This window comes from Lissotriton vulgaris, chromosome 1_1 (genome assembly GCF_964263255.1).
Source record: "Lissotriton vulgaris chromosome 1_1, aLisVul1.2, whole genome shotgun sequence".
In the NCBI taxonomy this organism is placed as follows: domain Eukaryota; kingdom Metazoa; phylum Chordata; class Amphibia; order Caudata; family Salamandridae; genus Lissotriton; species Lissotriton vulgaris.
The window spans coordinates 1,853,325,002-1,853,347,960 of record NC_141685.1 but is presented as its reverse complement, the minus strand read 5'-3'; positions in this window follow the sequence as shown (position 1 = coordinate 1,853,347,960).

Genomic DNA, 22,959 nt, shown 5'->3' with positions numbered 1-22,959 from the left:
GAGAGGTTTAACCCTCTCTGCGTAATTTAGTATGTAAGTTCTTCCGAAATTCAGAAAACCTAGTATTGATTGTAAATTCTTCAGCGTTTTTGGAGCTTGGAGTACAGCGCACTTCTCTAAGAAGTTGTCCGCTAGGCTTTTCCCTTCACTTGATAATTCGTACCCTAAAAACAGTACTGCCAGATGGGCAATTCGGGACTTTTTAAAGTTGAATTTGTAACCCTCTGCTGCGAACCCAAGTATAATGGTGTTCACTCTGTTCAAGTGAGTATCCAAGTCGTCGTCTGTGAGATAAATATCATCTACGTAAGATAATGCTTCATCATCATAGATTTGTAGTAACTCTGTTACCCTAGCTGAGAATAGTCCTGGGCTGTTCTTGAACCCCTGTGGGAGTCGACAGAATTTTTTCTGTGACCCAAATGCGGAGAAAGCGGTCAAATATCTGCTTTCTGGTGCAATGTTTTGACAAAAGAAACCATTAGAAATGTCTAATGTCGTTTTATATTTTTTCCTAACTATATTATTCATTAGGGCTGCACTATGCGAGCTTTGAACTGCAAAAGTTTTGCAACATGTATTAAGGTGTCTGTAGTCCAAAACTAGACGATATGAATTGTCTGGCTTGGAGACAGGAAACAAAGGATTGTTCATTTGAGAGGTGCATGTTTCAATCACCCCCTGGTACTCAAGTTGATCTAAGATCTCCCTGACCTGTTTTTTAGCTTCTTGCTTTATGGGATACTGCCGTTGGGCAGTTGGTTCACTTTTTAGTTGGATTTTGTGAGGTGGTGAATCCTCATCCCATCCTACATGATTTTTATACAATGCTGGTGCCTGGGCTACTGCCCATTTCCTTGCATATGTGTATTTTTTGTGAATCGGTATGTGATTCGAGAAGGCAGGCATAATCACTTCTTCGCCACGAGGGCACTCCCTGACAAACTCTGGGGGCCAATCTTTTTCAGCTAACAGAATATCATAGCCTTTTGAGAGCTTATCCCAAAATAGACCCTTAATTTTCCTAGTCTTATCACCCTCTATACGCAATGTTATTTCGTATATTTTATGGGGCTCGCTAAGCCTGGCGTCGGCAGTTTCAACCTGAATGTATTCATTCGTGTCCACTGTCTCCAGATGACTCATCAAGATCTTGCGCGCTATACTGATTTCTGCTGCACTGTCCAACATTGTCAATGCCCACTCCCCGTTTTTCAACTGTGTCCTCAGTATTCTCGGCATGGTTGATTACTCTAATACTGGCTACCTTCTTTTTCTGAAATTGAGATTTCTTATTTTGAGCAGGTTCCTTGTCTTTGGACTTGGTGTGCTCTCCTGGGTCTGACCGTCCTCTTCTTTCCGAATTCTGTGGAAGAGATCGAGAGGGACGTGTATCAATACTTTGATATCTATCAGGTTTTTTTATATTATCCCTATTTCTAAGGTTATATCTTTTCTCAGAGGGCTCCCGTTGGGGAGACTGGTGTTCTCGAGTCGGAGTTCTTTCCCTCCGTCGAGGAGACCTTCCTCTGGACTGGAAAACTTTTTCCTTGGGAGTGGATTGTTTATTCCCATCCCAGCTCTTTTTAGGAGTGTTTAAATTATTTTTAATAAATAATTTTTCTGGATTTTCGAGCAGTTGGGGCTTAACTGGTTTCCCACCCAAGCTGTCTCTACCTAATTCTTCATAGCATTTTTCTATGATTTTTGCTAGCTCAACAGGATCTTTTATATCTGTTTCCCTCAACTTCTGGCGAATCGCCACAGATGCTGCTTCTCCCTTTACATTGGCTAATAATATAGCCGTGACCTGCTTGAAGTCTTTCAGTAATTTCATACCTAGATTTAAAGCGGGTTCTGGACCGAATTCATTTTGAATCTGTTTTAGCACGTCTGGTATTACCGCCATAGACGGAACACCGTGTGTTTTTGTGTAAATGGAAGCAAAGACTGTACCCCAAGTGTCACAGTCCTCCACGTGTGGTGCGATTCCCATAGGAAGGCAGATGGTCAAGATTCTGTGTTTCTCAATGGGGGTAGTATCAGGAAATACTGCCTCTATTTGAGTGATTTTCTGGGCTAACCAGAAAGGAATTTGTTCCCGTTTTACGGGTGTTTTACCAAGACATGACTGTATGTTCTGTGGTGTAATTTTATTTGTGTTCCCCTGATGAGGGGTCAGCTGTGGTGTATTAACAGCTGGCTGGACTGTTGCAGTCCGCATTACATATTGGACTAATTGCCTATGTATTTTTATTAATGTGTTTAGCTGTGCTAACAGCTCTTCTCTAGACATTTTTATAATGTCAGGATGTGGTGTGTAGCTGGCTAGAACCGGCCACGTGGCTCCTGGTCTACCTAGTGGACCGAGCCTAGTTATGTGATCATTGTGTTTTAGGGCGCCATTAAACCAGAGCAGGTGCTCTTGAAATTTAAGTGGGATTTCAATCTCCTCGAAAGGAGCGTACTCTCCCGGAGGTTCCTCTATTTTGTAATAGTGAAACTCTTGTGTTATAGCGTTTACCGCTGGAAAGTTTATCCATGAACAGAATACCTCTGTCTGCCGATACTCGTGAGCCTCTATCACGAAAATTACTGTACCACCTTGAGGTGTCAGTCCGTTTTCTATAAGTTTTAAAGTTATAGATCTTCTTAACTGGACCGGGATGATAATAGCACCCGGGTCTGTGTATTCGGGACCTTGCTGAGTCGCATCTGCTGCGGCCCCAGTGGTGCCGTTGTTTTCTACTGACATTGTATAAATGCAGTTTTTGCAGAGTAGGTCTCCAAGGAGACAAAGATTAGATGCACAATATTTTGGAACACTGTATCCTTCAACGTTGAATAAACCAGAGCTTTACATAGGAATCTCTTCCTACTAAGGTCGGGCGGATTTTAACCTTTCACCCACTCCAGACGTCTATTGGAGTATTTACGGGAGAAAGGGGTGTGAAATATGCACGACTGAGTTACTCTACAAGTCTTACGTTAGTTTATCGCCTTACCAAACGTTAGGGCGCCATGTAGTGTAGTTCCTAGTTTCCCACTAGGCCCTGCGCATTGGAATAACATAAACAGTAGTATCGACGTGGAACTGCTCATATTCCAGGCCTCCACTGACTATGCTAAACTTAATTGGGTTGTGTTACCAACTAGCTCAGAGGTCACTGGAAACTTTCTTCTCTGCATAGGAAGTGATCAGCTTCCTTGGCACAGACAAGAAGGGATTCAGCTTTCCAACAACCGTGCAACATGACAACTTTGCTCCTCAGATCAAGAGTCGATCTCTAGGGTCGTGTGAAACAATAGACATAGATTTCACTCAGTCAGTCTAGTGCAGTTTACTTTCACAGTATGTAGAGAATAGAGAGACGGGCGTTTATCAATAAAGGTTAACATTTATTGAACAGTCTTTCTTCTCATACAAGAGAAATGTATTGCCACAATTGCAATAACTGTTATTATAAAAAGTACGTACAGTAAGATAAGAATAGCGAAATAGAAATGTAAAAGCATTGATATGGTTTCTTAGCCATACAATGGTTTAAAAGTAATAAAACATATATACAGTCATATATACATTAGGCTAACATACTCAACTGGTGCTTCTAACTAAGCCTACCCCAGTGTGCCTGACCTAAGCCTAACACGTGAGAAGGGGGAGTAAGTAAGTAGCTTAAGTTAAGTTGGTTTTGCCAAGGTTTGTTTCAAGAATTCTCGTCTAAGGGTTTAGTCAACACCATACCTCTGAATAGAATGATGGAGGATTGGTATCTCCTTCAGGGGTCTCTCTCGATATCCCAGTCACCTGCGAGGGTAAACTGGAAGCGCCGGGACTGGATTTCTCTGCACGAGAAAGGCAGCGGCTTCTCTCAGCGCGTCGAGGAAGGAGGGGTGACAGCGTCCGCGGGCAGCTGGGCTGGATGTCTTCGCAGAGGACGGCTGCACGGCTCCTCAAGCGTACTGCACCATAGGTCGCGCTGTAGCGGCGATAATGGTAATCCGCAGCTTCACCACCACAGGATAGCAGGCTGCAGCGACAGAGTGCTAGTTTTTACCAACACGGGGTCATGCAGGCAGCTGGCATCAGCAACATGTTCGCTCATTGCTTAAGGCAACGTTGGTAATATTTATACCTGACAGGTGCCGGGTTTGACGCAAGTTTGCTGGACATAAGACGTCAATTAAAGATGTCACTAGGAAGTGATAGTTATCAGTTGCTCATTAGAGTTCCATTACTAATCAAAACATAGCAAGCGGGGATTTCCAGGTTTGCTAAGTTTTTATCTTGTTGAAGAACTCGGAGTGTTATCTAGGAATATCAGATAGTGACTGCTGCTCTGTCATTGCACTAATTGGTCGCAAAGGAAGTAGCAGAGAGTCATGCTGGAATGTGGCTCTGTGGCTCTGCTCGTGTGAGGCCAGAGATGACTTTTCAGAAAATCGCACTTGAACGGTTATGCCAATATAGGGAAAAAGGGGCTTTATAGCCGAATAGGGGCATAAGGTCACAGTATCGATCAGGAACCTAGATAAGCACATGACAGTTCCGAATGGCGCAGTGGTGGCAAAACATCAGTTTTTCAGAAAACAGCTGCATAGCCAACTTCTGAGGCCCAGAATGGTAAGGCAAGTATCGGACTCACATAAGGCAGTGTCCAGCAGCACCAGCAGATTTGCAGGTAGTCTTTTGTGTCACTTAGACTTCAGAAAACTGGAGGCAAGCCAGCAAGCCCTTGGAGATCACTTGGAGGGAAGGCAGAGTCCAGCTTTCCTTCAGCAGAGTCAGGGAGCAGTAGGAAGCAGGGCAACAAGCAGAAAAGCAGTCCTTTCAGACAAGCATTCCAGTTTAGTCCTTTAGGCAACAGAGCCGTCCTTCTGACAGATGTTCAGTTTAAGATCCAGAAGTGTCTGATTTGGTGGGTCAGAGACCCAATACTAATACCCAAATATAGATGTGATGGAGGCAGTGACTTTATAGCAACTCTCTGGAGTGCACACCAACCAATTCCTGTCTTCCAGGCTATTTCTGTGGGGTACCTCAGTGCTTTTTGTGTGGATTGAACAGTACTTTTTGAAGTGTAAGTGTCAGCTTCTCTAATTCCTCCCTGCCCTGGAAGACCCATCAGAATGCAGATGAATGCCAATGAGTGATTATTATGCAGATGAGCCTCAACTTTCTAAGTTTGTGGCTGCCCAAAGGGAATGTATGAAGTGTAGCTGTCAACCAACCCAGACATGTTTTGGAGACAGGCTGGAAAGTACAAAGAACAGTAAGTACAGAGAAACGTTCACATTCTAAAAGGGGCCTTTCTAAAACAGTAATGTTAAATACAACTTCACCGGTAAGGATTATTTATCAATACCATTCTAACACATAAAACATGATAAAGCTACTTGTCTCTGATCAGGAATTACAGCTAAAAGTGTATTAAGGAATTCCCAATGCTGGCCTATAGGAGGAGTAGACCGACAGTAGTGATAAATGAAATAGACTATTTGTCACAACCAGGACATGCCAAACATATAAGTACATGTCCTACCTCTTACTTAGATGGTGCCCTGCCCTTAGGGTTACTTAGGGCCTACAAATAGGGGCCACTTATATATAATGAAAGGGTTTAAGGCTTGGCAAGTCGTTTTAAGTTCCAAGTCAAACTGGCAGTAAACTGCACTCACAGGCACTGTAGTGGCAGGCCTAAGACTGGTTTGAAAGGATACTTCTGTGGGTGGCACAATCAGTGCTGCAGCCCAATAAAAGCATTTGAAGTACAGGTCCTGGGTATATGGTATACCACTTTACAAGGGACTTACAAGCACAACAAACATGCCAATCAGGTATACACCATTGTCATTTAGATTAGGTGAGAAGCACATGCACCTTCGCACTAGTTATGTAGTAGTGGGCTTCAGCAAGGCCTGCCAGTGCTAGGGGTTCGCCCTTTTCTGCACAGAGTCCTCAGACCAATAGGATAGAAGTTGGCACAGAAACTGGAATAGAAAATACAAGATTTATTAAACCTCTTGATGTGGAACTTCATTCACACAGCACCCTTCGGTAATGTATGAAGTAGCCCACTGAATGGAAGGAGCTTGGTCTTTTTATACCCACACAGGGGCTCAAAAGAAGGTGATACAAGTACAAGAAGAAGGTTTTAGGTACATATATGGTCATACAGAAAATGCACAGTCAACGAGTGGGAGGAGCTAACAGTTGCTAATTCTGGTGAACACATCCTGACAGTTACAGACTAGGGACAGCTGCAAGGACAGCTGCAAGCTCAACCGAGCATGTGCTAAGCAGAAGAGGCTAAATATAACCTATCTCTAGGCAGATTTCAAGGGCAGACAACAGCAAGGTAGGACAGAGCATATGGCATGCATGTGGTAGCACATGGCAAACAAGATGGCTGCCAGAAATATAAAATGGATTCCAAAATACGGATAAGATAACCTCTAAATACAGGATGACTTCTGCTAATGCTAACCCAATCGCTGCCAAATTACAACAGCGACCCTTTTTAGCATTAGCTGAAGACAGTCGTTCATCTGGGGTATTCTAGATATGCATCCTGTACATCGATGCTCATCAGTTCAGTGACCTCTTTATTTAGCATTCGTTGGGCTTTCATTTCTGCAACATTTCTCTTGGCAGGTGTACAAGCAGTGATGCAAATAGAGCACAGCATGGGACCACATTGTATACATATACAGCATGTGAATAGTATCACCAACAGTATACATAGAATAGTCAGTAGCTTCCAGCCCCAAGTAATAAAGTGTGTCCACATCCAGTTCAATAAAGTCCATTTACCAATCTCTGGGTGTATCTCTGCAGCAATCTTAAGCAGTTTAGAGATTGCATCATATACTGAAGGCAAGTGATCCAGAATGAAAACACAACAGCTGCTGCTGATGATGCGACATGCACCACCTCGATTAGCCAAAATCACATCTAGCACCATGCGATTCTGGAGTACTACAATCCTCGCAATTCGCAGATCCTCTGTAATGTTCCCAAGTGCCAGAGCTGTCTGGTTGGTAACAGCTTCCACAACTTTAGTCAATCGTCTTATCTTTCTGCTGTTTAATGCAGCACCCACAAAGAAAAACAAACCCAAATTGAAATCAACCTATTGTTTCAGAGTGGTGTCAGTCTGGTCCACTTCATCAGTACTTATTGTCCTCTTCTATCTATTTTTGGAAATATCGTTGAATAGTTTAAAGACCCGATGATAGGATGCAGGTGCCAAAAACACAGGGGGCAACAGAAAGGACATGTAGCAGACCCCTGACCACCCAACAGGTAGTTGATAATATCCCTTATTGCCACAAACAAAGTAAGTATTATGCAAGGCTGTAAAACTGCTGTTATTGGGACCTTCAATGGTTAGAATTACAGTACATTCACTTCTCCCCACTGGAATTCTCCCAACACTACTAATACATAAGTCTGCTTTAGCTCTTGTCACAGAAATCCCAAAAGGCCCATTGTTCTTGATAGTTCTCATATTCGTGAAGACATTTGGTGTCGAAATATTGTCAGGTTGATACTCTTCGCATTCCCATGTGGTCCCTTTAGCTTGAGTATAACCATCTTTATCTTGATAGCATACTTTATTGAGGTGAAAGTTAATCCCACTTACTGAAGGCTTTCCAGATGCAAACAAAAGCGCATACCAAGCTTGACAAGAACCATTGTGCGAGAATGGAAGAGGAATGAAAGGTGTTCCTCCTTTTTTCTGGTGAGCAGGCATCATCCCACGCACCCAACAGTTGGTAGTATTTGTGGCATTATGAGTGTGATGCAACATCTGGATGAATGTATTGTTTAGGTAGGATTGTCAATGCTTCTGCTTATGGTAGGGAAGTGAAAAATAGTGGTGCTCAACTGGCACTGGAGCAGTGGTGATCAAAAGCTGTCGAGCAGGAGCCACTTTCTCAACAAACCAAGTTATTATTGCCATAACCACCATAGCAACAACAAACCCTATAACACGAATAATCTTCTTAGCACTAGGTTTAGCAACAGCAACAGTTGATCTTTCTGCAGACATGATCAGCTCCTTGTTGAAACAATCGTGGGAGCGCTTAGCCCTGGGCTGCCGTTGGTTTCTTCACCGAGGGTCAAGACGGGTGTCAATACACTATGCAGGACTGATCCCCCCCCTTGCCACATTGGCATTCCGTTTCACCAATACAGGGCGGTAGCTCAACTAGTCTTTTTCGGCAAAGCAGATTCTTTCCTTGGTCTCAGCTGATATCGGGATTCTCCAGCAATCGTGTGGTCCGGGAAGCCTTCCGCAGATTCGTCAGGTGAGATAGCTTGACCTTTCTCAATCTCCGGAATCTCTTGATGGTCAGTCAACACAGCAGGTTCCACCAATGTAGGTAGTACTCTCTTGCAGTGAGTACTATTGACCAAATTCTTTCTATTCGTTACTCGAACTGCAGTCCTTGTCGCAAGGAGCACTTGCTCTTGTTCTCGCCACCTCGGCTCCAAGCTGTTCGATCTGTCGAAGACCTTGACCATCACGTGGTCGCCAGGACGGAGTTCGTGGGCCTCACCTGTCGATCTGTCAGGAAGAGCTTCTCGAACCTGTTGATAAATAGAGATCAAACTGTCAGTTAACTGTGCCAAATAATCATTTATCAGAACACATGGAACATCATGTATGGGGCGCGGCTTAGGAACTCCCCAAATGTTCATCGGTCTCCCAAACACCACTTCATATGGTGTAAGCCCAGGTAGTGAATTTAAAAAAGGGGTGGTGATGAACAGAGTGTCTGAATTAAGCAGACTACTCTTACCCAGTCAAGAGATCAGGGCTTGATCCATCACCGTTATTTAGCTCACTGCATCACCCCAGTTCAGAACGTGGCTATATGCAAATTAGTCTGACCCAGTGCCTCATGGGAACAGGGCAGACCAAACTACCAAGCCAATTCTTCACCAGAAATGAGACAAGCTTCCGGGGACCGGTTTCTGGCATTTCAGCCGTCGTCGGCCCGGCTTGCTTGAATACTGGTGGTGCAGTGAGCCAGGGACTCATGTCTGAGTATACCCTGCCACACTTGTGGTGACCAAAAACGATTCAAAAAGGGGGTGGTGATGAACAGAGTGTCTGAATTAAGCAGACCACTCTTACCCAGTCAAGAGATCAGTGCTTGATCCATCACCGTTATTTAGCTCACTGCATCACCCTAGTTCAGAACCTGGCTATATGCAAATTAGTCTGACCCAGTGCCTCATGGGAACAGGGCAGACCAAACTACCAAGCCAATTCTTCACCAGAAAGGAGACAAGCTTCCGGGGACCGGTTTCTGGCATTTCAGCCGTCGTCGGCCCGGCTTGCTTGAATCCTGGTGATGCAGTGAGCAAGGGACTCATGTCTGAGTATACCCTGGTCGTGAATTTGGCACCGATCTTATGGACAACAATGCCAAAGGTAGCACATCAGGCCATTTCACAGATGTGGAAGTCAGTATTTTCACTAACTTCAATTTCGAAGTAGTGTTTTACCTCTCCACTAATCCTGCTGATTGTGGGTGGAAGACTGCATGGAATTTCTGTTTGATTCCTAATCCTTTCAGAACATACTCAACAACTTGCCCAGTACAACAAGGTCCGTTGTCACTCCACAAAAGTTTGCAAACATTATATCTTGGAAAAAAAACACCTTAGCTGTAGTGAGAGCTGTATTATCCTTTGTAGGGTAAGCCTCTATCCATTTGCTGAAGGCACATACCTCCACTAGGACATACTTCAAGTTATTGCAGCATTCAAGTTTGATGTAATCGGTGTAGCAAACCCTCCTGTAGGAGTCTGTGTCCCTTTACCAGGATTATACTGCCAACAGATCAAACAGGACTTTACTACTCTCTTAGATGTGCTGGCAATTCAGGATGCTCCCAAACTTGCGTAATCAATTTCGTTATTGCTAGAGCTCCAACATGTACCAGCCCATGTGTCATTTGAACCATAGGTTGTAAATATGCTGCACGTAGTTTCCATTTATCCATGTCTTTGTTGCGCCAACAACCCTCATCGTCCAATATTCCTTTTTTTAGCCAATTACTCAAGTTCTGCTGCAGAAGCAGATCTCTGTACATCTAACACTTCCTGTCTAGCATCATGCCATCCCTCAGCTTGAGACTTCACTACGTACATAGAAGTAGTGCTTTGTTGCACTGCAGTCTCATGAGCTACGCGATCTGCAAAGGCATTGCCTTGTCCTGTCTTTTCAGTTACTTTCTTGTGTGCACTACACTTCACATCAGCTAACTTCTTTGGATATGTTAGTGGAGTTAAGATTATGCACTAACTCTCCGTGCATTATCTGCATCCCGTGGGACGTAAGAAAGCCTCTTTCCTTCCAAAGCAGGCCAAAATCATGGACCACTCCAAAAGCATAGCGGCTGTCTGTATAGATGTTCACACCGCAAGTCAGTGCTAAGTTCACAAGCTCGTGTTAAAGCTATTAGTTCAGCTGCTTGAGCTGACTTCTGAGGTACACGAACTGTTTCCACTACTGTCTGAAGTGTCGTAATTGCATATGCAGCTGAAGTTGTGCCATCTGGTAACTTCAAACAGGACCCATTAACCCACAGTTCTCCATCTACATCTGAAAGGGGCATTTCTTGCAAATCAACGTGACCCTTTGTCGGTTCCTCAGTAAGGAATATACAATCATGAGGCTCCTGTAACTGAGACTGAGTCGCAGGATATGGCAACAATGTGGCTAGGTTTAAAGTCACACATCTCTTTAGGGTAAAATGAGGGGCCAACAGTGTCAATTCGTAGCCTGTCAGACGAGCACTAGTCAAGTGCTGCGTTTTGGTTTGGTTTAGAAGGGCATCTACTGCATGGGGTACTAGCACCAACAATTTATGTGACAAAACTATCCATTCACTCTGACGTATGGACACAGCTGTTGCTGCAACTGAACGGAAGCATCCAGGCAATGCACGAGCAACAGGATCAGGTACTGCTGAAAAATATGCAAAAGGACGCTGCTTATCACCATGTGTCTGCACTAAAACTGACAATGCGCATCCATATTTCTCATGTACATAGAGTGCAAAAGGCTTTGCATCATCTGGAGTACCTAACACTGGTGTAGAACAAAGAGCTTGACGTAACTGATGAAAAGCATTCTGACATTCATCTGTCCATGGAAGGGGCATTAGAGTGTCTTTAGTCAAAAGCGTTAACAGGGGTTTAATAATGTGTGAAAATCCTAATATCCATTGCCTGCAAAATGAAGGCAGACCAATGAATGCATGGACATCTTTCTGAGTGGAAGGCACTGGTGTGTTTAAAATTGCTTGAATGCGATCTGGTGCAAGTGCACGGCCCTCCTTAGACAGAAGGTGACCTAAATATGTTACCTTCATCCTACAATATTGCAATTTCTTCTGTGACACTTTATGATGGTGGGATGCAAGGAAAGAAAGCAAAGACAAAGTACATTTTTCACATTGTTCAGGAGTATCGGCTGCCAACAGGATGTCATCGACATATTGTATGAGAGCCATTCCTTCAGGTAAAGCAAAGGAATCAAGCTGTCTTTTCAATGCTTGACTGTAAATACTAGGACTCTCAGTGTATCCTTGAGGAATTTTACAAAATCTGTACAATCGATTATTCAAAGTGAAGCCGAACAAATATCGGCTATCAGGATGAATAGGAATCGAAAAGAAAGCATTCTTCAGGTCAATCACAGAAAATGTAGTTGCTGTCGAAGGAACCAAAGTAAGAAGTGCCGTTATGTCAGAAACCACTGGATATTGTGGGACTACAATCTTGTTAACTTCTCGCAAATCAATAATGAATCTGTAAATCCTAGTGTCAGTATCTTTTTCACAATGGGAAGAATAGGACTGTTGCAAACATTGTAAGGGACTTCCTCCACAACCCCCATTTTAATTAAATCATGAACAATGCGTATAAGTGCTTCTTCGCCTTCCTGTGAAATTTTGTATTGAGGCAAGCGTGGCAAAGAAGTGCCCTCCTTGACACTAATATGCACTGGTGGGATAACCATTTGCCCTACATCAGTTTCTGAAGTAGCCCACAAAGTACTAGGGAGTGAAGCTAATGCAGTATCCTCTTTAACAAGACAAGGTCTCTCAATTGTGGGGTAATTGTCATTCAAAATAACATGCACTCCTTCAGGAGAACATCGTATCATAGCCCTGAAATACTTGAGCATATCAAGACCCACAATATTGTCTGGTGTATTTGGAGAAAGCATCAATGGACATGGAGCAGTGAACTTATCAACATGGAATGCAAGTGGTTGTGACAATGGGCTAAGGGAGGGTGTTCCATTGAACCCTATCGATGTAATGGTTTAGGCAGACAGGGGAGCCCTTGGAACTAATTGTTTAGATAAGGCGCTACAAGTAGCTCCTGTATCAACCAGAAACTGATCAGTAGAACCCAAAACATGTGCTGTAACATAGGGACCCCTCTTTTGCTTCGCCCATGAGGTGCTGCTGAAGATCCTGTTGTGACTGCAGCAGATTTTACCAAATAACTGGGTTAGGATTGGTATTGAGTTGTGAATCTAGTGACGCTTGACGTGTCTCTAGAGCCTCCAACTGCACCGTCACGCCCGCTTTTCATTTGTGCGATAACTAATCTCAACCCCGCAAACCATTGGCTTTAAGGCTTCCCATAGAATAGTCCGAGAGGGAGCTGTAGGCCCATTATCCTAAGTACGTAGCAACTGCGGTGTGAAGCATAAGCATATCCTGATATGCCGGGTCCCGGGGGTGCCACGGTGACATGCGCCACCGTAATGGGGGGTTACTGTAAACATTGTGGAACTGTAATCGAAGTGGAGAGTGGTCGGAGATCCCACGGGGCATATGAGTTACACAAGAGAATCTGTGCAGATGTATCCATGGGGCAAAGAAGTAATCCAGCCACAATTGTGAGCCATGTACTGCGGAAAGATAGGTAAAATTAAGTTTGGTGGGATGATATTCGTGCCATATGTCAGCCTACCCCAAGGTATTGACCAAGGTATGCAGCTTGGTTTGACCCTGTAGGGGTGCACTGTCTGGGCTACGTTGACGATCTAGTGGTCCCATGGTGTCATTCCAGTCCCCCCCCCAACAAGGTCAAATTCTCACGTACCTCACCCCACGTTGCTACTAGTTTGTCAATAAATGTGGTCTCTAGAGTAAGGGGCGCATATATACTGCCTATAGTGACCCGCTCCCTGGACAGTGTGCAGGTGACAAAGAGGAACCGGCCTCCCAAATCCCCCTGATGTGTAATATATTGAAATTAGACCCAGCGATGGATGAGAATAGCCACCCCTCTGTATCTCCGGGTGAAATCAGCGTGATACACATGATGAAAGCCAAATCGAGCTAGGGTGTCTTAGGGCCAGATGTAGGAGCCAAAATACCGGTCGGTAACGGCCGATTTTGGCCGTTACCGACCGGTATTAAGTATTTGGCATGTAGGGGCCCTATTTCACCGAATCGGTAAATTTACCGAATCGGTAAATTTACCGAATCGGTAAAATACTGAATCGGTATTTTTAACGATTCGGTAATTTGCAGATGTAGGTGGGACTCTTCTGAGTCCCACAGGCCTGACTGAATCGATATATTACCACCCAATCCAATTGGGTGGTAAAATACCGATTCCTGGTGTGCATGCACATGTGTGCATGCACACCTATGCCATGTGACAGACAGACATGCCTTAGGGCATGTCTGTGTGCCACATGTCACACGTGCCTGAATTCGGGGTGCTAGAGGGTGTCAAAGTGACACCCCCTGCACCCTTGCAACATTCGTATTTACCGAATCGGTAAATACCGATTCGGTAATGCCCATTGATTCCTATGGGCTTCAATGCCCATAGTAATCAATGGGCATTACCGAATCGGTATTTACCGATTCGGTAAATACCGATTCTTACAGAATCGGTAATTCAATTACCGATTCTACCTAAATTTCCCCCCTTCTATTTTACCGATTCATAAATACCGAATCAGTAAAATTCGGTGTTTATGAATCGGTAAAATATACTTACCTACATCTGGCCCTTTGTGCCTAATAAATGGGTTTCTTGTAGTAATAGGATATTGGCCCAATGCCTTTTGGCCTGGCGTAAGATTGAACCCTGTTTCACCTTATTGAGAAGACCTGTGACTTTCCAGGATACTACGGTTAGATCTCCAACCGGGGTAGCCTCACCTGACATTAACACTCCTTGGAAAAACAATCACAACAAAAGGAGGGTGGAGAACACGACCTGTCTGTGAAAAAACATATTACTGCAAACACAACAAAACTAAATTCCCATTAAGACCCCCCACCCGACACTGCCAAAAAATAGAAGTATCTGTCATGGTGTGTGACCCAGAAGACCCCCAACTGGGGGGCCTCCCACAACCACACCAAAGGATCCCTTCCCTCCCCATAAATATACACAACAAAGGGTCACAATGAGTCTGTGGCCTCGCAGTCACATGGCCATGCCCCACGCTCACCCACAGGAGACTAATAAGTAAAGCTTACTAAATAGACCAGTCCAAAGTCAACTTGCAGTTAAGATGTAATCACGACTTCCGGATCACCAAGGTGGCCGCTCTGGACTTGCCGATCTTCTGCTGGATCCAGAGCCGTGCTGTTTTTTTTATTTATTGCACCTCAGCTGTTGATTGACTGAGTTGCAAGAAGAGTCTGAGTCCACTACTGTCATGAATCACGTACATCTGGCTCCCACAAGAGCACTTTGCCCCCTCAAGAAACCCACCCCTGTCCCGTGCAACCAGCACTCCGGATATGTCAGGTGTAGTGTTGGTGAACTGTGTTTTGTATTTTCACTTACATGTAAATTGTATGCTGTTAAGGATTGTTCTCTTTATATTAGCCAGACGCTAATGTAATACATTAAGAGGAGACTAGAGATAGTGTAATGCTTTTATTCAAATAGGCATTTGTATTTGCAGGCGAGAATGTTGACCAGTTGATTTATTGAGCTTTCAGGGTCTCAAGCGCATGCAGAGGTCTCGAGCGCATGCAGAGAAAACGCACGCATAAGATTGGTGCGAGCGCATGCGGAGGAAGACACACGCTAGGGAAAGGTGCGCATGCAGTGAAAAAACGCACGCATGAGATTGGTGCGCGTTACGTAAATAATCCCAGGGTGTGGCACAGCTATAAAAGGCCACACCCAAAGTTGCTCATCGCTTTGCCTTCCACCATCGCCCCGCGCTGGAACGTCCTGGAGAGTCCTGGAAGCCTGCGGTCGTCAGCCAACGCCCTTGGAATTTCGAAGGTCTTCAACTCAGCATCGGAAAGAAAAGCTAAGTGAAACCTTTCAATACTTGTTTATTTCTTCAGGCGCCCAACGCAAGCAAGCGGCAAGTAACCAAAGACTCGAACAAACTTACCTGGACTTGGTTTAAAGAACTTTTGTGAGAACTTTTGAACTGCATATTCCGAACTGAATTATCTTTAGTATTTCAGGCCTTGAGAAGTATCAAGGCTAACTTTGGAACTCTAGTTTCTTGTATTGTGATTTTGTGCAAAACGTTTTGTTTGAATGTTAATTTGTCTAGGAGGAAAAGAGTGAAGGAAGATACAACTAATATCAGAGAGAGTAAGTGGGGGATTAATAGTTAAGAATAATAGAAGTTAATAAACAAGCATAGGAAAGGAAGTAACTTATTTTCAACTGTTTGTTTCTTCAGTGTCACGGAGATTCTCTGGCAACTCATACTATTCAGCACAGCTCTGCTACACTTCATCCTTCACGACATCCTTCACGACGACAACACGGACGCGACGTCAGGGCCTTTTCAGTCGCAGGTAGGCTAGCACATAATTTGTCTAGAATATTCCAGGGAAAGAAACCTTTGTGTTAATAAAGCAGGGAATAGGAGTTCTGAATAGAGATTACAAATAGCTTTCCTTGTTGCTTCGCAGGTCGACAATTAAGGGAGCTGGTAGCGTCCACGATCCGGCCTACCTCCCTGACTTCTAGAAGATTACCTCAGTGTTACATATAGTCACTAGGGATTGCCTAGAATTTGGGGAAGTTGGTCCATAACGTCTCTGCGGAATCATCTACAAGCAACCTACAGGTAAGGGTGCTTGTAACCTTGACAGAAGGCAAAGCCCACGACTTTTATTCCGCCCAGACGTTATGGATCCTTCCATTACAAATTCTTTACAAGAAATGGCAGATTTGTTAACTGCAATTCAAGCAGATAACGCAGCCCTTCGTAGGGAGGTTGCTGATATTCGAAGTAATATGCAGCCTGGTTCATCCAGTCCTAGTACATGGACTTTCTCTCCAACTCAGAAGTCTGTGTTGAAACCAGCAACTTTTCAGGCAGGGTTTCAAACCTTGCATCCTGACCCTAGCTCATCTTCAACCTCAACTCAGATTCAAGTGGTAACCCCAGTACCTGTTCCTTTAGCACCTCCAGAACGGTTTTATGGAGACAGTAATAAATTCTCCATATTTTTAAACCAATGTCATTTACATTTTATAGCAAAACCAGCAGCTTTTCCTGATGACTCCTCAAAAATAGCCTTTATTCTCTCCTATTTAGGAGGTGATGCAGCTTTATGGTCAGTGCCTATAGTTGATCGAGATGATCCAATTCTCTATAATCTTCGGACTTTTAAAAACACTATGAAAAAACTGTTCGCAAAACATGTCTTTGTCCAATCAGCAGATCACGAGTTATTACATTTAAAACAAGGTTCATCGGACTTATTGCATTATATCTCTCAATTCAATAGACTTGTAATTGAAGCTCATTGGCCTTAAGAAAAAAGGGTTTCTCTTTTTTACAAAGGACTCAAAGACGAATTGAAAGATATGGTCACTCAAATTTTAGACCCTCCAGATACCATAGAAGATTTCATTGATTTAGTGGTGAAATTAAATCATCGGTTATCTGAACGCAGAGGTGAAAAAGGAAAAACAGAGGTCAAAGTCTTCTCTTTTAAAGAGAGAAATAATAGTACGAGAGCAGAGATCACACCCAAATTAGATTTAGGAGAACCCATGCAGATAGGTACAATCAAAGGTCCCTTAACTAAAGAAGAAAAGGACAAAAGAAGAAAATTAAATCAATGTTTGTATTGCGGCAAGTCAGGCCACTTTGTCAAAGAATGCCCGGTGCGTCCAAACAAACCCAAGGGGAAGAGTCCAGAAGTAGCCTTAATACAACAGTCGGAAAACTAGCTAGCTCGACAAATCAAGAGGTCAGATTGTCGAGTAAGATTTCTAGTTTGGCCTCCATCACTCCTGAGATAACTTCTCAACATCTCAGTATTAAGGTCACTTTACAATCACTTACAGAATCAAAAAAAAGATGGACGGTTGACGCATTAATTGATTCAGGAGCCACGGGCAATTTCATAGACACAATGTTTTTAAAAGAATTAGAGTTTAAGACCAAATCCAAAGAACATCCTGAAGTGGTTAGGGCAGTTGATGGCAAAGAGTTATCATCAGGTTTAATCCAATTCCACACAGAAACACTTGCCATGACTTGTTTAAATGTCCATAGAGAAAACATAACCTTCGATATCATTGATGCACCTCAATTTCGCTTGATCCTAGGTATCCCCTGGCTCACTAAACACAACCCCAAGATTGATTGGGTAGAGAGAACCGTGTTGTTAGATTCACATTATTGCTCATCAACCTGTCTGTTATCACAAGATTCAAAAGTACTGATTCAAGGTAGCAACTTCCCCTTGAATTCAAAGAGTGTATTACTTTTGGAAGGTATTCCGGAAGAGTATTCCGATCTTCACGATGTGTTCGATAAATCAAAGGCCAATACCTTACCACCACATCGGGATTTTGATTGTCGAATAGATCTTGTGCCTGGGGCTACTCTACCATGTAGTCGTATTTATGCACTCACTGAAAAGGAAAACGACCATTTAAGAGAATATTTGGATGAATATTTGGCAAACGGATTTATTCGACACTCAAAATCGCCCGTATCCTCTCCTCTCTTTTTTATCCCGAAAAAGGGAGGTGAGTTGAGAACGTGCATCGACTATAGAGCTCTTAATAATGTAACCATTAAGAACAGATATCCACTTCCTCTAATTCCAACTCTCTTAGATCAATTGAAAGATGCCGTCATTTATACAAAATTGGATTTGCGGGGAGCTTATCACTTGGTTAGGGTTCGGAGTGGAGATGAATGGAAAACAGCATTTCGTACTAAATTCGGTCTATACGAGTACCAGGTTATGCCATTCGGACTCTGCAACGCTCCCGCGGCCTTCCAATTTTTTATAAATGAGGTTTTAAGGGAATATCTAGACATCTGTTGCATTGTGTACATAGATGATATCCTCATTTATTCGAAAAACACCACTGAACATGTACAACAAGTAAGAGCTATTCTTCGAAAGCTTCTTGACAACTCCTTGTATGTAAAACTTGAGAAAAGCACATTCCATACTACCAAGGTAGAATTCCTGGGGTATGTTCTAAGTCCAGAAGGCATAGAGATGGATCCTAAAAAGATTCAAGCAGTTCTAGATTGGAGTAGTCCTTCTTCAGTGAAACAAGTACAAAGTTTCTTGGGGTTCGCTAATTTTTATAGGCGTTTTATCTGTAATTTCTCCCAATTGATAACCCCAATTACTAAGCTTCTGAAGAAAGGTGTAAAGTTTGATTGGAACAACGATGCAGAGGAAGCTTTTCAGAACCTCAAAAGACAGTTTACTACAGCTCCTGTGCTAATGCATCCGGATCCTTCTAATCCCTTTATCGTAGAAGCAGATGCCTCTCAGTTTGCCATTGGAGGGATTCTATCTCAGAGACACAAAGAAACTGGTCAAATGCATCCAATTGCATTTTATTCACGGAAACTAACCCCTACAGAACAAAATTACGCTATCGCTGACAAGGAGTTGTTAGCCATCAAAGCAGTCTTCGAAGAATGGCGTCATTACTTGTTAGGGGCAAGACATCCTGTAACGATCTATACTGATCACAGAAATTTGCAATTTCTGCGCTCTGTGAAGGCCCTCACAGCCAGGCAATTACGTTGGACATTATTTTTCAATGATTTTAATTTTGTGATAACTTACCGACCAGGAAAAGAAAACCTAAAAGCAGATGCTTTGTCACGTCTGGCAATGTTAGATGAAAAAGAAGGATCAGTAGAAGAAGTCCAAGCTGTTTTACCAGACCGTTGTTTTAAGGTTGGAGTGGTAGTATCTAATGTATTGGAAGACATTAAAAAGAAGGTGCAGGAGAAAACGTCACAAGAATGGTATGATCTGTATCCTCTATTAATGTTAAGAGACGAATTTTTGTATATGAATGAACAAATTTTTGTACCCACACCAGAATTACACTCAGAGTTATTCAGTTACATCATGACACACTTATGTCTGCGCATCCAGGAATTATCAAGACCAGTCAATTGATTAGAAGGAAATTTTGGTGGTCTTCCTTGTTAAGTGATGTTAAATCATATATTGAAACTTGTGAAATTTGTGCACAGAATAAAACACAACATCAGGCACCTAGTGGTCAACTACTTCCACTTCCAATAGCCCCTCAACCTTGGCACACCGTATCTCTTGATTTCATCGTAGAACTTCCTAAAACCAAGGAAGGTTTTAACACAATTCTGACTGTAGTCGATCATTTCTCTCGTATGGCACATTTCATCCCATTAAAGAAAATTCCTTCTGCAAAAGAGTTAACTCAAATCTTTTCAAAAGAGATAATTCGACTACATGGCATTCCTTCGGTGATAATCTCTGACAGGGGTCCCCAATTTGTTTCACAGTTTTGGCAACATTTAGGTGAAACCTTAGGTATGGATATCCGTACGTCTTCTGGATATCATCCTCAAACAGATGGTTTAACAGAGAGGACCAATCAAACCATAGAACAGTTTTTAAGATGTGCCCTGGTAGAAGAAGAGAAGGAATGGTCAGAAATTTTATGGGTTTTAGAATTTGCATTCAATAACATGGATAGCTCTTCCACCACTTTGTCACCCTTCTTCTGCACCTATGGTTTCCATCCTAAAAACATCCCAGAAACCATTTTAATCCCTTCGGCTATACCATCTTTAGAAGACCACATTACAAAATTAACTCATGTACAACAATTGGCACAGTATCATTTAGCTCAAGCAAAAGAAAGCCAAAAGGAATCTTCGGATTTACACAGAAAACCATCACCTAAATACTCCATCGGAGACAAGGTATGGTTATCCACAAGAAACCTAAAGATTAATATTTGTAAAAAGTTTCGCCCAAAATTCATTGGACCATTTGATGTAGAGAAAATTATCAATCCGGTCAGTATTAAACTAAAGTTGCCTGTAAAATATAAATTCCATTCTGTATTTCATGTGTCATTGATTAAACCCTGTGATCCTAAGACCAGATTCAGAGGGAATCCTGGACCCTTAGACATAGATGGTACTCCAGAATTTGAAGTCCAGAAAATTTTAGATTCAAAGAGAATTCGAGGAAAGCTGTTTTACCTAATTCATTGGAAGGGGTATGGTCCAGAAGAACGATCTTGGGAACCTCTTTCCAATTTGCAGAATTCCCCTCGTTTACTTAGAAGTTTCCATCTTCATAATCCGAACAAACCAAAACCAGTTCCACACATTTTGGGAGGGCTTTTGAGAGGGGAGTACTGTCATGAATCACGTACATCTGGCTCCCACAAGAGCACTTTGCCCCCTCAAGAAACCCACCCCTGTCCCGTGCAACCAGCACTCCGGATATGTCAGGTGTAGTGTTGGTGAACTGTGTTTTGTATTTTCACTTACATGTAAATTGTATGCTGTTAAGGATTGTTCTCTTTATATTAGCCAGACGCTAATGTAATACATTAAGAGGAGACTAGAGATAGTGTAATGCTTTTATTCAAATAGGCATTTGTATTTGCAGGCGAGAATGTTGACCAGTTGATTTATTGAGCTTTCAGGGTCTCAAGCGCATGCAGAGGTCTCGAGCGCATGCAGAGAAAACGCACGCATAAGATTGGTGCGAGCGCATGCGGAGGAAGACACACGCTAGGGAAAGGTGCGCATGCAGTGAAAAAACGCACGCATGAGATTGGTGCGCGTTACGTAAATAATCCCAGGGTGTGGCACAGCTATAAAAGGCCACACCCAAAGTTGCTCATCGCTTTGCCTTCCACCATCGCCCCGCGCTGGAACGTCCTGGAGAGTCCTGGAAGCCTGCGGTCGTCAGCCAACGCCCTTGGAATTTCGAAGGTCTTCAACTCAGCATCGGAAAGAAAAGCTAAGTGAAACCTTTCAATACTTGTTTATTTCTTCAGGCGCCCAACGCAAGCAAGCGGCAAGTAACCAAAGACTCGAACAAACTTACCTGGACTTGGTTTAAAGAACTTTTGTGAGAACTTTTGAACTGCATATTCCGAACTGAATTATCTTTAGTATTTCAGGCCTTGAGAAGTATCAAGGCTAACTTTGGAACTCTAGTTTCTTGTATTGTGATTTCGTGCAAAACGTTTTGTTTGAATGTTAATTTGTCTAGGAGGAAAAGAGTGAAGGAAGATACAACTAATATCAGAGAGAGTAAGTGGGGGATTAATAGTTAAGAATAATAGAAGTTAATAAACAAGCATAGGAAAGGAAGTAACTTATTTTCAACTGTTTGTTTCTTCAGTGTCACGGAGATTCTCTGGCAACTCATACTATTCAGCACAGCTCTGCTACACTTCATCCTTCACGACATCCTTCACGACGACAACACGGACGCGACGTCAGGGCCTTTTCAGTCGCAGGTAGGCTAGCACATAATTTGTCTAGAATATTCCAGGGAAAGAAACCTTTGTGTTAATAAAGCAGGGAATAGGAGTTCTGAATAGAGATTACAAATAGCTTTCCTTGTTGCTTCGCAGGTCGACAATTAAGGGAGCTGGTAGCGTCCACGATCCGGCCTACCTCCCTGACTTCTAGAAGATTACCTCAGTGTTACATATAGTCACTAGGGATTGCCTAGAATTTGGGGAAGTTGGTCCATAACGTCTCTGCGGAATCATCTACAAGCAACCTACAGGTAAGGGTGCTTGTAACCTTGACAACTACAGGTGGAGAATTAGGTATCAGTTGTGGACGCTCATCAGTCCATGCACCAATGGCCACAGGGGTATCAAAGAAAAATGATTTGGAGCTGTAGATCACCCGCATCCTGGCTGGATATAGCAACATGTATTGCAAGTTCAGCTCGTGTAGCCTGTGCTTTGCAGCCGTGAAGGATTGGTGCTGTTGCTGAACCTGGCATGTGTAATCTGGGAACACCATGATGGGGTGAGAGTCATACTGGAGGCCGTCTTTGTGAGTTTGGCAAACCTTAGGATCGCATCACGGTCAGCATAGTTCACAATCTTGGTGATGACTGAACTTGGGGCCACCCCTGGTGGTGGTTTTTGCGTCAGGGCTCGGTGGACCCGTTCCACTACAAAGGACGACAAGAGGAGATCTTTTGGCAAGATATCTGTGAGCCATTTGGCGATGAAGGTGGTCATTGATCCACCCTCGCATCCCTCTTGCAGGCCAACAAAGGAAGGATTGTTGCAATGTGCGCGTCCTTCTGCATCGTCCACTCTGGAAGCCAGCTCCTGTGACACCACGGTGAGCGTATTCACTTTTTTTTGGATGGACGACATTGTGTCCTCCACCGTCAGGTTTTTTGTGCTTCAGTAATCCAATCCACTGCTTTGCGGAGATCTTGGCATAGGCAGGAGACCTCAGACCCCACTGCGCCTATCTTGGCATCAAAGAGTGTCCCTCGCATGGTTGATTTGCTGCCAGGAGGGCTGCATTGTCGGGCGCAGCTGCACCTCACTCTCATCCCGCACCCCCCAGCGGGTGTCGTGAATTGGTCAATGGTGCCCTGCTTGGGGCCGTACCCCTGGGCATACCCTTGCCAATCTCC